Raw genomic sequence first — 12,449 nt, 5'->3', positions numbered from 1 at the left:
CCAAGCTATAAAGAATGAAGGATATTTGGGGCTTTAATAATGCATGTGAGCCTTTACAGGAACTGAAAAAAATTGTGACTGCCTCAGGCAATAGTAGAGGCTATTTATGGATGGTTGGTTTCCAATAATGCCCAAAGGCTAGCCCACTCAGGAACTCAAATTCTGGTCCAGAAAGGTTGAAAAACATTTCAAAGGACAAAACTCTAGAACGGCTCTTTGGGAATACAGACATTATCTTCATATATAGATGAGTTAATGAAAAATCATCTTATTTATAACATTCCACTTAGCCAAAGTGTGCTAGAAAACCAGAATTAAAACACTTTGCTTTTATAATACTCTTGGATCTTTAACTGTATTTAATAAACTATTACGGGACCACGCCTTAACAGCCATGTGGAAGATGGAGAATTGTTTCGTTGAGTTGGGATAAAGAGTGTTGGTTATGAATGTTTTTAATGGTTTGGGTAAAACAATGGTGTTTGTGAATTTGGAGGCATTAGCAGGTGGAAAGTGGGACATTAGTCCCAGTGCCTGAGCTGGGCATTACTATTTAAAGGATAAAAAAAGAAATACATCTTTCATCTGTTACACTGTTTAAATCAGGTAGGGACCTCAGTCAAACCACAAGTGCTTTGTAGGTATGAGGCCACAGGACAGGCTCCTTCCTTGGAAATAATTAAAACTTGGCCGATTCTAATACAGTTCTTCATTAAATTTATTTCCAAGTAAAAAAGGGAATGATGTCCCCAAGGTCCTGAAATTCACCCCAAAATGACAAATACAAGCCAAACGGCTGAAATCACTTACACACAAATTCTGACCACAGAAGCTAGCTCTCACGCTGGGATCAGAAGAGCAGCAAACTGGAGGCTTTGTTCGAAGCAATGAGTGCACTGAATTCTAAAGCCGAGGGTCCTCGGGGGAGCAGAGAGGTATCAGTAAACAGTGTTAATTCACTCAGGCAAGAGTTCAAGACGTGCGCTCTTGTCTGCACTTTCATGGGATTTCAAAGAATTGAAAGGCTAGAGCTGCACATAGTACACCCCCACCCCGCCCCGCCCTGCCATTTGTATCATTGATCACAGCAGTCACAACTGCTATTCTCTACTAAGACTGAAACTTTTTTGAAGGATAGTTGCCCCATACAGAAACTGCAGATTTGGCAGGCCTCATGAGAGCAAGAACTGAGGAATCTGACCACAAAAAATAGAGAGGTCAAAGGCAGAGCCTTAGGAGAGCTTACCCTAAGTGTTGGTACTTCTGTTCCTCCTAAGGGAGAGAAGTGCGGGAGCCACAGGGGCCCAGAAGGTGCCCGCTCCCCCAGGATCGACACCTCCCTGGGCAGTGCTGGTAACGGTCCGCCTTAGTTACATATTGCAATACTTCTGAAGTAACTGAGAGTTGACTTGAACCCCACATGCTCTTCCTCCTCCCACAGTCCAGTAACTGAAGGGTTAATAAGTGGGCTTCCAAGATTCTGTGCTAGTCCATGAAATTTGGTTTAAAGAAAGGGGGATAAAACAAAAAAAGGGCTAGTTGAAGAGGGCGGCATAAAAGCTTCTCCTTTCCCTTCAAACCCACTCTCTCCACACCCCGTCTGCTATGGCTTTGACTCAAATGTCACTGACTCAAGCTACACTTCTACCCACATCTTCCTCTCTTCTCCTACCCCGTGGGAAAGCACTCCTGCCCCCACCAGAGGCCACCCCACATCTGTTGCACATCACACCCTCATTCCGTAGCTTCTCGAGGATTGCCGTGATCCCTCCTTTCTTGCTTGCCTCATCGGCCTCAAACTCCAGCCCTCTGCAGGAGTGCACCTATCAACATGCAGACAGGCTCCAGCCTTTCCCACCGCTAAGAAGCCACGATCCGCCAACCAACCAACCAACCCTTTTGCTTGAGCATCTCCCTCCCGCCTTATCCCGTTTCCTTTGTCCCCTTTATGGCAAAACTTTTCAAGAGTAATGCAAACTTGCTTTCAAATGACACAGAACTTGTCAACCAACACATCTTTATCTTTGTTTTTTTCAACTACTCAGCAGGACTTGCTTTTTCTTTGGAAACCTGCCTTCTCCTGGTGGCTGTAACCATACTCTCTTGGTTTGTTCCTTTCTCATTAGCTGCTTTTAGTGTTTTGCTGACCTCTGCTTTCTCAGATGTCTGCACCAGGCTCATTCTTGGGCCTTTTCCTCTTTTCTTGCTATACTCTCCCTCTAGCCTAGGTGATCTACCCCAGTCTCCAGGTTTTAAATACCGTCCATATTGTGATCATTCTAAATTTATGTATCTGCAGCCTCAAACTTTTTCTGAGCTTCAAACACATGTAGCTAGTGGCCAATTTGATATCTACCCACAGGTGTTTAAAGGGCATCTTGAACCTATATTTAAAACATTAATTGGGTTGTTTTCTTATTGTTGAGTTTTAAGAGGTCTTTGTGTATTTTGGGTAACATCTTTATCAGATGTGTCCTTTATCAACATTTTCTCTGTCTATGGCTTCTCATTCTCTTGACAGTGTCCTTTTCAGAGCGGAAATTTCACTTTTAATGCAGTGCAGCTCATCAATTCTTTTTTTTTTATGGATTGTATCTTTGGTAGTGTATCTAAGAAGTCATCATGATACCCAAGGCCATCTAGACTTTGTCCTATGTTACCTTGTAGTTTTATAGTTGTGCATTTTATATTTCGGTCATCTTTTTAAAAAAATTAAGGTACCATTGATATACAATTTTATGAAGGTTTCACATGAGCAACATTGTGGTTTCAACATTCATCCATATTATCACATTCCCCCCCGCCCACAACCCATTGCAGTCACTGTCCATCAGCATAGTAAGATACTATAGAGTCATTACTTGTCTTCTCCACGCTATACTGCCTTCCCCATGACCTACCTAAATCGTGTGTGTGCTAATTATGCTTAGGTCATCCATTTTTTAGTTACTTTTGTAAAGGGTGTAAGGTCTGTGTCTAGATTCATTTTTTTTTTAACATGTGGATGTCCAGTTGTTCCAGCACCATTCTTGAAGATCTTTGCTTCCTATTGCCTTTCTTCCTTGTCAAAGATCAGTTGACTACATGTATGTGGGTCTGTCCCATTGACCTGTTCACCTGTTCTTTCACCAATACCACACTGTCTTGATTACTGTATCTTTATAGTAAGTCTTGAAGTCTTGTTATTTTCATTCAAAATTTGTCTTGATTTCCACCTCCACACACATTCCACATCTTTTCCTCCAAGTCTTTCCTATCTTGGTCAATGGCACCAAAATGCATCCAGTTGCTCAGGCGAAAACCTAGGAGTTGTTCTTGATTTGTCCCTTCTTTCCTCTCAATCCATTAGTATATCTTGTTAATTCTTCCTCCAGCAAGCAGATCAAATCAAGTTGCATCTCTCCATTTCCACTTAGTTGAAGTTAAGAGCAGTCTCATTGGTACTGCCATTATGGGTCTCCCCTTTGCCCTTCACTCCCTTTTCTTCAACAAAAAGCAGAAATGAGGATTTATTATACACTTTTTATATTCAGCCTTAAATGAACACACAACCAGTGTTAGCAAAGTGGGTTTTTTATAATATCTGTTTGAAATCAGGTAGGGATGAGAGTCCAGGCTGAATTCCTCAGGAGGAAAGACGAAGCCCCTGGACTGCACTGCCCACTGCAGTGGCCACCAAGCTACACATGGCTGAGTGAGCACTGGGAATGTGGTGGCTGGTTTTAAGTGAGATGTGTAGTAGATATAAAATACACTCTAGATTTTGAGAACTAGTATGGAAGAAAAATCTTATTAATAATTTTTAGGCTGATTATACATTAAAATGATAGCTTTGGATATATTGGTTTAATAAAATACATTATTAAGGTGAATTGCTTTTTAAAAAACGTGGTTGTTAAAAACATTTAAACCACACACATGACTCACATTATATTTCCACTGACAATGCAAACAGTAAAGCATGCCTGGTATGGTCCTCTGGCCTCTGACACTCCCCTTTTCCGATGCCTAACATCTCCACTCCATGTCTCCTCCTCCTCCAGCACGTTTGCTTCTTCCTCACAGGGCCTCTCTCAACTGGGTGGACTGGTAAGATACAGATAGGTCAATATGCCAAGTGATCTTTAAAAACAGAAATCAGACTACATGCCTCTCTTGTTTAAAACCCTCTCAAGGCAATCCATTTAAGTTAGAATAAAATCCCAGCACTCTGTCATACACTCAAGGCCTTGAATAAGCACGAAAAGAATCTTTCACTCAGAACACTTCAGCCACCCCAGGCTTCTGTCTGTTCCTCCAAACACCAGGCCCTTTCCTGCCTCACAGCCTCTGCATCTGCTGTTCCTTCTGCCTGCAGTGCTCATACCCTACTTGTTTTGGTAGGTTGATCCTTTTCACTCCTCAAGTGTTGGCTTAAGTGAATATGACAGTTCTCAGATCTGACATAATTCTAGATGCATTTTTACATTGCCTTCAAAATCTTCCACTTACTCAACTGAAAAATTGCATGACAATTATAATCCCATTTATGTAGAGGTATAAGCCCAAAATATTTGTAGAGGTGTACAGATACGTAAATACAATAACCATTTTGAAGGATGCACACCAGATAGCTGAGGTTACTTATGCAATCATACTACACATAGTTTTTCAACTTACTTTTTCTCAAAGCAATATGAATAAGAAATCTTTCTACAGCCGCTCATATAGATGTACTTTATTCTTTTTAATGGCTGAAGGTATTCTTTTGTAAGGATGTATTATAATTTTTTTCACCATTTTTCTATATTGATGGATATTTAAATTGTTTCCAATTGTTCTGCTATTACAATTGAATCTTATTACAGCTGATATGGATTTCAGTTCTTTGGATCATAGAAAATAATTTACCTTCTCATCTATGGGAGCCAGTCTTTTAACATAGTTTCCAAAATAATAGATCCTGCTCAATTGTGAAATATGGCCATCTTAAGCATTAACAAAGTTTTTGTATGCAGTGTCTGTAGATATCATCTCTAAGCAACATCTTTAAAATTTTAAATACATAGGCCTTTATGAAGGCTCAATATCACTAGCAATGTCTGTGCATAAAGACCGCACCAACCAACCATTTAATTGAGGGGTGTTCTTTTTCCTTCCTTTTAAAATTGAGGTATAACTTAAATAGTACACAAATCTTGATTACATAGCGTGATCAAAGTATGTGTACATCTGAGTAACTTTCCCAGATAAAAATACAGAGCACGACTTACACCTTAACTAGTTGAGGAACAGCACATTTTCATTGAGTAGGATACTTTTTTAGGTTTTTTTTTCCCTTAAAATTTCCACTTTCCTCCTTTCTTTAGAATGAATGCTCCTTTCTGATTTTTATGGTACTAAGAATCTGGAGATTAGACAGTAGGGTGAAGAAATAGGGGACTCATAAGAGTCTATTGGGTATTTTCTCATCCCTAATCTTTTTGTTAGAACCTGCTCTTGGATATTCTAGGCTGAATTAATGGGAAAACCATGGGTTGCCAAAAATCTTTCAAATTTATATGACCTAGGCTGACAGGATTTTTATTCTATTTTCCCAAACTTGTTTCTATTCATTAAGGCCAATATGGGTCATTCAATGCAAATAATGCTATACTGAACTGGTTTTGAGATTATGGACAATCGTATGTTCATTTTATTTTTGACAGAAGAAATAATGAACTATGCAACTTTTGTTAAGCAATTTTCTTTTTGTCTTTACAAGAAAATGAAAAATGAGAGAGAAAACTAGAGATACAATAGTAAGATATATAAAATAAAGAAAGTAGGCTGTGGCCTCAGTTGCTGAGTTGACATGTTTGGACTTCCTTACCCTTTCTTTTTTCTGTCTCTTTTTTCTTGACTGTCCGAGACTCCCTACATTATTTCAGCTACTTTGTTTTGAACCGAACTGTTGTGGCTACTCTTGAAATGTAATAACAACTTTCTGTGAGAAAACTTATTCCAACTTCCAAATAACTAATTTATAATGTAATCTTTGCAACAAAGTTTATTAATTTACAGCTTGTCATTCTGGTTAGCAGTACCTAATTTTCTGCTCTTCAGGAACTTCTGATTTATGGAATATGTGAGTTAAGCAAGATATTCTCAAATAACATCTTCAGCCCCAAAACTCAGTGATTTACATGAAGTCCTGACATGTTATTAGCAAAATGTCAACATTTATCACCCAATCTAACTATTTCCTCTTTAAGAATATTTATTGTTTAGCAACATTAAAAATGAGTATTTCTTCTGCAGGGCAGGTATTTAAATAATCACAGAAAAACATGCTTCAGTTTTCTTGTATATAGTACATAAATAAGGGTTGGGCCTGTTAATAATGTTTACTTTTAGGTGATGTTAAAGGGAACTATACAAAAATTTACATTTATTTTGTGGCTACTATATATCTAGAACTCTCCTTAGTACTTTCGTACTAGTCCATTTATATGATCTTCATTATACATATGCGGAATCTAAGGAGGGGTGACATCTAAGTGGTAGAAGTGCTACCTGAATTAGATCTGTAGGAGCACCCCACTAACACTATGCTCCTAACACAGAAGGCATAAACCCCAAATAATAATGGAGCCAAGTATAGAAAATGTTTACAGTTGCGAGGGTAAAAAACTAAGCTGCTACACAGAAATATAGTAACTAAGAACAACAAAGATCATTTCTCTCATGTACCAGTTCCAAGGTAAGCAATCAAGTTACTGAGTGCCTGGCTCCCAGAATCCTTCAGAGGCGTGTTCTTGTCACGTTATTGTTCCACTTTCCCGTAGGGTGCTGTCTGGGCATGCGCTAGTAATGGTGGGTTCTCTGAAAGGAAAATGGCTCCAGAGGGGAGCACACATCCAACATTTTAAGCCTTAGATCTGGAATCAGCCTTTATTCACATTCCACTGAAAAGAACGAAGTCACACGACCTTACAGAGCTGCAAGGAGATGGGGAAACAGTCTGCAGCAGGACAGCCAGGTGACCAGCTATACTGTATTTAAATTATGAAGAAAGAAGAATTCATTCTGGTAAACGACTACCATACCTTCATACAATGCCATTTTCTCAATCAATGTAGAATGGATAAAATAATCTGCAAATAACCTCCTTCAAACAGAGCGTTTATAGTTATGATCTGGAGAGTGCAGTTTTCTAACACTATATCAAGGAGACTAGGAAAATGTGATTGAAATTTAATTAATTGAAGATGTGAGCTATTCCTTGTACTCTAAGGCAATCAAGGTAGTTTATTTCACCAGGAAAAAAAATGAAGACCAGAACTTGCATGAAGACCAGGAGAGTCAAAGAATTGGATATATCACTATTTACCTCTCCCACAGAATGTGGAAACAAAATATACTGACCTTATTGGATGGGCTCTGTGGGCCTTCAAATGCAGGCCACAACACAGGCACCTTTTGGAGGTTTCTTCCCTCTTTAGCTGCTTGCCAAAGCATGAAGGCAACTCGATCACCTATAATAAGAACACAGATACAGGAATATCTCGGAGATGCTGCACGCTCAGTTCCAGACCACCACAATAAAGCAAAAATCACAATTAAGTGAATCAAATGAATTTTTTGGTTTCCCTGTGAATACAAAAGTTAACATTTATACTATACTGTAGTCTATTAAGTGTGCAATAGTATTGTCTAAAAAAATGTACATACCTTAATAAAAAATACTTTATTGCTAAAAACACTAACAGTCATATCAGCTTTCAAGAAGTTTTAATCTTTTTGCTGGTGGAGGGTCTTGCCTCAAGGCAGATTGCTGCTGACTGATCACAGTCATGGTTGCCAAAGACTGGGGTGGCTGTGGCAATTTCTTAAAATAGACAATGAAGTTTGCAGCATCAATTAACTCTTCTTTCACAAACGAGTTCTCTGTAGCATGTGATGCTGTTTGATTAACATTCTACCCACAGTAGAACTTCTTTCAAAATTGGAGTCAATCCTTTCAAACACTGCCACAGCTTTATCAACTAAGTTTGCATAATATTCTAAATCCTTTGTTGTCATTTCAACAGTTTGCAGAGCATTTCGCCAGGACTAAATTCCATCTCAAGAAACCACTTTCTTTGCTCATCTGTAAGAAGCACTCCTCATCCTTCCAAGTTTGATCATTGCAGCAATTCAGCCCCATCTTTAGACTTCACTTCTAGTTCTCTTGTTCTTTCCACAACCACAGTTACTTTCTTCATTTAGGTCTTGAACACTCAAAGTGATCCATGAGGGTTGTAATCAGCTTCTCCCAAACTCCTGTGTATGGTATTTTGACATCTTCCTGTGAGTCACAAATGTTCCTAAGACATCTGAAATGGTGACTCCTTTTGAGAAGGTTTTCAATGAATTTTGCCAAGATCCATCATAAGCATCACTAGCTATTGCAGCTATACTTTATAAAATGTATTTCTTTAATAAGACTTGAAAGTTGAAATTCCTCCTTGAACATGGGCTGCAGAATGGATGTTGTGTTAGCAGGCATGAAAAACATTAACTTCATTGTCCATCTCCATCAGAGCTCTTGGGTGACCATGTGTGTTATCAATGAGTATTCTGAAAAGAATCTTTTTCTCTGAGCAGTAGGTCTGAACAGGGACTGGAAACATTCAGTAAACCAGGTTGTAAATAGATGTGCTATCATCTAGGCTTTGTTATTCCATTTACAGAGCACAAGCACAGTAGATTTAAAATAATTCTTAAGTGCCCTATGATTTTCAGAATAGTCAACTGAGCATTGTCTTCAACTTGAAACTACCAACTACATTAGCCCTTAACAAGTCAGCCTATCCATTGGAGCTTTGAAGCCAGGCACTGACTTCTCTCTAGATGTAAAAGTTCTAGATGGCATCACTATAAGGCTGTGTCTGCAACTTTGTTGCCACAAACCTCCAGTTTGTAAAAATGCAGTATCTGCAAAATGCAATAAAACAAGGCATGCATGGACAGAAATGCTTTCCTGAAATGGCATCAGAATGAGCCACTGTCCAGTTGGGGAAGCATAAATCAATGAAAGGAAGAGCTGGGTCTGAGAACTCACGCGACTGAGTCCCTTTCATGTTTCATTAGGAACTCTGTTGCACATCCTAGAGCTTGGAAGTTTGTGATGCTAGACAGACAATCACCCTACTATCTCCCCTTCTTATGTGTCCTTAGCAGAAATACATAATTATTTGTGCCTATCTGTTCGTTGTGATCATACAGAAGCAGGACTAATTAAGTGACTTACTGATTAAGTAGATAGAAATATCCTCCTCAACTGGGGACATCCATTTGAACTCCTGGAAGTGATTTCCTCAAGAACATTTACATTTCTCTAATTTTATATTCACTAGGCAAACTTCTGTTCTATAATTTTGTCTCTTGAGTGGATATGGACACTAGCAGAAAGCAGTCCAAATAAAAGTTAGGAGTTGCTAATATTTACTAATAAGCACTTAGTAGGTACTAATAAGCAATTTTAGCATTTTAATGTATAAATTCCATTTAATCCTCACAACAACCACATGAGGGAGGTCCTATTATCCCCCAATTTATAGTCAAGGAAACAGGCTCAGAGTAGTTAAGTAACCTGCCTAACCGAAGTCACACAACTAGGAAGTGGTATAGTCAGGATTCAGACCCTGGCCCCCTGACTTCTGAGTACGGGCCTTCACCATTATTTGCTATTTATATATCAGGAACATCATTTACTTTACATGCAAGAACTTGGCCTTCTAGTTTATAAAGTTATTAGACTCCAGGAAGTTTGGAAAATGTTACATACAGCATCAGCTGAGCTGAAAAAATCAAGTCCCTAGACCTACAAAGCCAAGGACTAGATTGGATATGTGGTTTGAGAGTTCTATGAACTGTTGCGTGGGTGGTCAAGTGAGACCCCCTTTTTAAATTTCCCAATTGCAACATGGGGCTTTTCACTGAGACACTAATTCACAAGTGGTTTGGGATATTCACAGACTATGAAAGCAATTCAATAACTGTCAGTCTTTACATGGGGCCCCAAATTAGTTAGGGGACAAAAAAATCACTCAAAAGTCAAACTTATCTCTTTCAGTCTATCACCATAGTGTGTCTTTACAAGTTTAAAATAAGGTAAGATCAATTTTCCCAGCTAAAGCTATTTGCCATTAGAAACACCGAACATTTCTGAAGTTTCTAGCAAAATTTTTAAAAGAACATTAAGTATGTCTAAGCAGACTAATCAAAAAAATATGAGACAGCAAAAGAAGGGATTTCTGTCTCAAACACTTATGGGAGAGGACATAGTTGTTGCAAAGGAGCTTTCAGAATATAATACAAACAGACAATCAGAGATTAACCATTAATCTGGATTTTGATGCAAGAAAGTTGATTAATCATGAGTAAGAACTTCGCAAATGGAGCTGGCAAATTGTAAATGAACAGAAGCTTCATTTATAACTATGTTAATGATAAAAAGTATTTGTGCTTTTTTGGGCACTTGGTTACTATCTGAACCATGCCCAAAGTGCAAGTTATAAAGGTGATACTATGAAACTAAATGTTATCACAAACTTCTTTCAAGCTTTGAACACAAATCAAATCTCTTAACTACAAATTTGATCTACAGGGAGGTGAAGACATATTCATTTCTAATCCTAAAAATACAGTGTCACAAGTAGTAAAGGAGGGAAAACATGAAAATACAACCATATAACCTTTGTACATATATACAGAATGTTGCAGAACTTCTAACCAAATTAAATATTTTTAGCTTTTAATTTCAGCTCCTAATGAATGCAGTTACTTCAAAACTAACTTCTTTCTCTTATTAATGGTTTTGTTCTGCAATGTGAAATTAACACATTAGAAGTTAGAGAAAGTAAAATTATACAATCAAAGGCTTTTTAATGAGGTTTCAAACTTAAGAAGTCTATGCAATATACTTTGGAGAAGACTCAAAAGCAAAAGATTTGGTTTCTTCTTATACTGTTGAAATGCCTAAATCCACTAAATCTATACATTCCTCCAATACAGAAATATAAAAAGAATTTTCATGGTAAACTTGGTCAACTGCACCTGTACCTGAGTTTCCTTTCTTTTAAAAATAACTTTTCACAGAAAATGTGGTATATATACACAATGGAATATTATTCAGGCATAAGAAAACAAATCATGCCACTTGCAACAACATGGATGGAGCTGGAGGACATTATGCTCAGTGAAATAAGTCAGGCGGAGAAAGACAAGTACCAAATGATTTCACTCATTTGTGGAGTATAACAACAAAACAAAACAAGGAATGAAATAGCAACAGACCCACAGACTCCAAGAAGGGATGAGTGGTTACCAAAGGGGAGGAGTTGGGGAGGGAGAAGGGGATTAGGGGGTACTATAGTTCACAATCACAACATAGGTAGACCATGGGGAAGGCAGTACAGCACAGAGAAGACAAGTAATGACTCTATAGCATCTTACTACACTGATGGACAGTGACTGCAATGGGTGGGGGAGAGGGCAATGAGGACTTGATAATATGGGTGAATGTAGAAACCACAATGTTGTTCATGTGTAACCTTCATAAGATTGTGTATCAATAATAATTTAATAATAAAAAAACCTTTTCACTTAGTTTTATTCTTATTTCTCTACTGCAGTTTACTAATTTTTATGTTAGCAAAAGACCTGATTCTCAAAAAGAGCATAAAGAGCTTCTAAATTATATTCATTACTCAACTGAATCCTCTATGAACAGTCCTTCCTATAGACAAATCTCCTTTAAAATCACTTTTTTCTTGCCTTTTGTGCTACATTAAGTAACTTTCGATGTTAAGTTTGTGTGTGTGTTTTTTAATACTTCCTTACCTTTAATGTGATGAAGTAATAACAGTAGAGGCAAAAGCTAGACTAGGTGTGAATTTGCATTCCACTGAAATGGCACTATGATCACAGATGAGGACAAAAGGGCCAAGGATGGGCACAAAGGCGGTCCTGCAGGGGTGTGGACATGGGAAAGGAAGGGCTCAGGGGTGACAGCACTCAGACTGTCATCGTAAGAGAAGACTAGGTGGCAAATGGTCCCCAAATAACTAATTTGTCATTATTTTCTTTCAGAATTTTCTGCTACAATTTTAGAAAGTGCTTAACTCATATATACTAAAATTTCAACTGGTCTAAAATATTAAAAAACAAAAGTATGAAAAAAGGTTTACAATTTTCAAGGTCTAATCTTTTTAGTAGTGAACTTTTATACTCACTACTGAGTTGAAACAAAAATGTAACCCACCACACATTAATGGATTTTCACAATAATTTCATAATTTCAAAGGAAAGATTAAAAATGAACACTCTCTTTAATATGGTGAGAACAAAACATCCCTTAATTTTTGAAGCAGAATTATTTCCCAGGATTATTTTCTTTTTGGTCACAGTCACCTACGTTATATCTTTTGTAACATCACTGCTAT

Source organism: Manis pentadactyla, chromosome 6 (genome assembly GCF_030020395.1).
Source record: "Manis pentadactyla isolate mManPen7 chromosome 6, mManPen7.hap1, whole genome shotgun sequence".
Lineage (NCBI taxonomy): Eukaryota > Metazoa > Chordata > Mammalia > Pholidota > Manidae > Manis > Manis pentadactyla.
The sequence above is the reverse complement of the archived record's forward strand: the minus strand, read 5'-3'. Positions refer to the sequence as shown.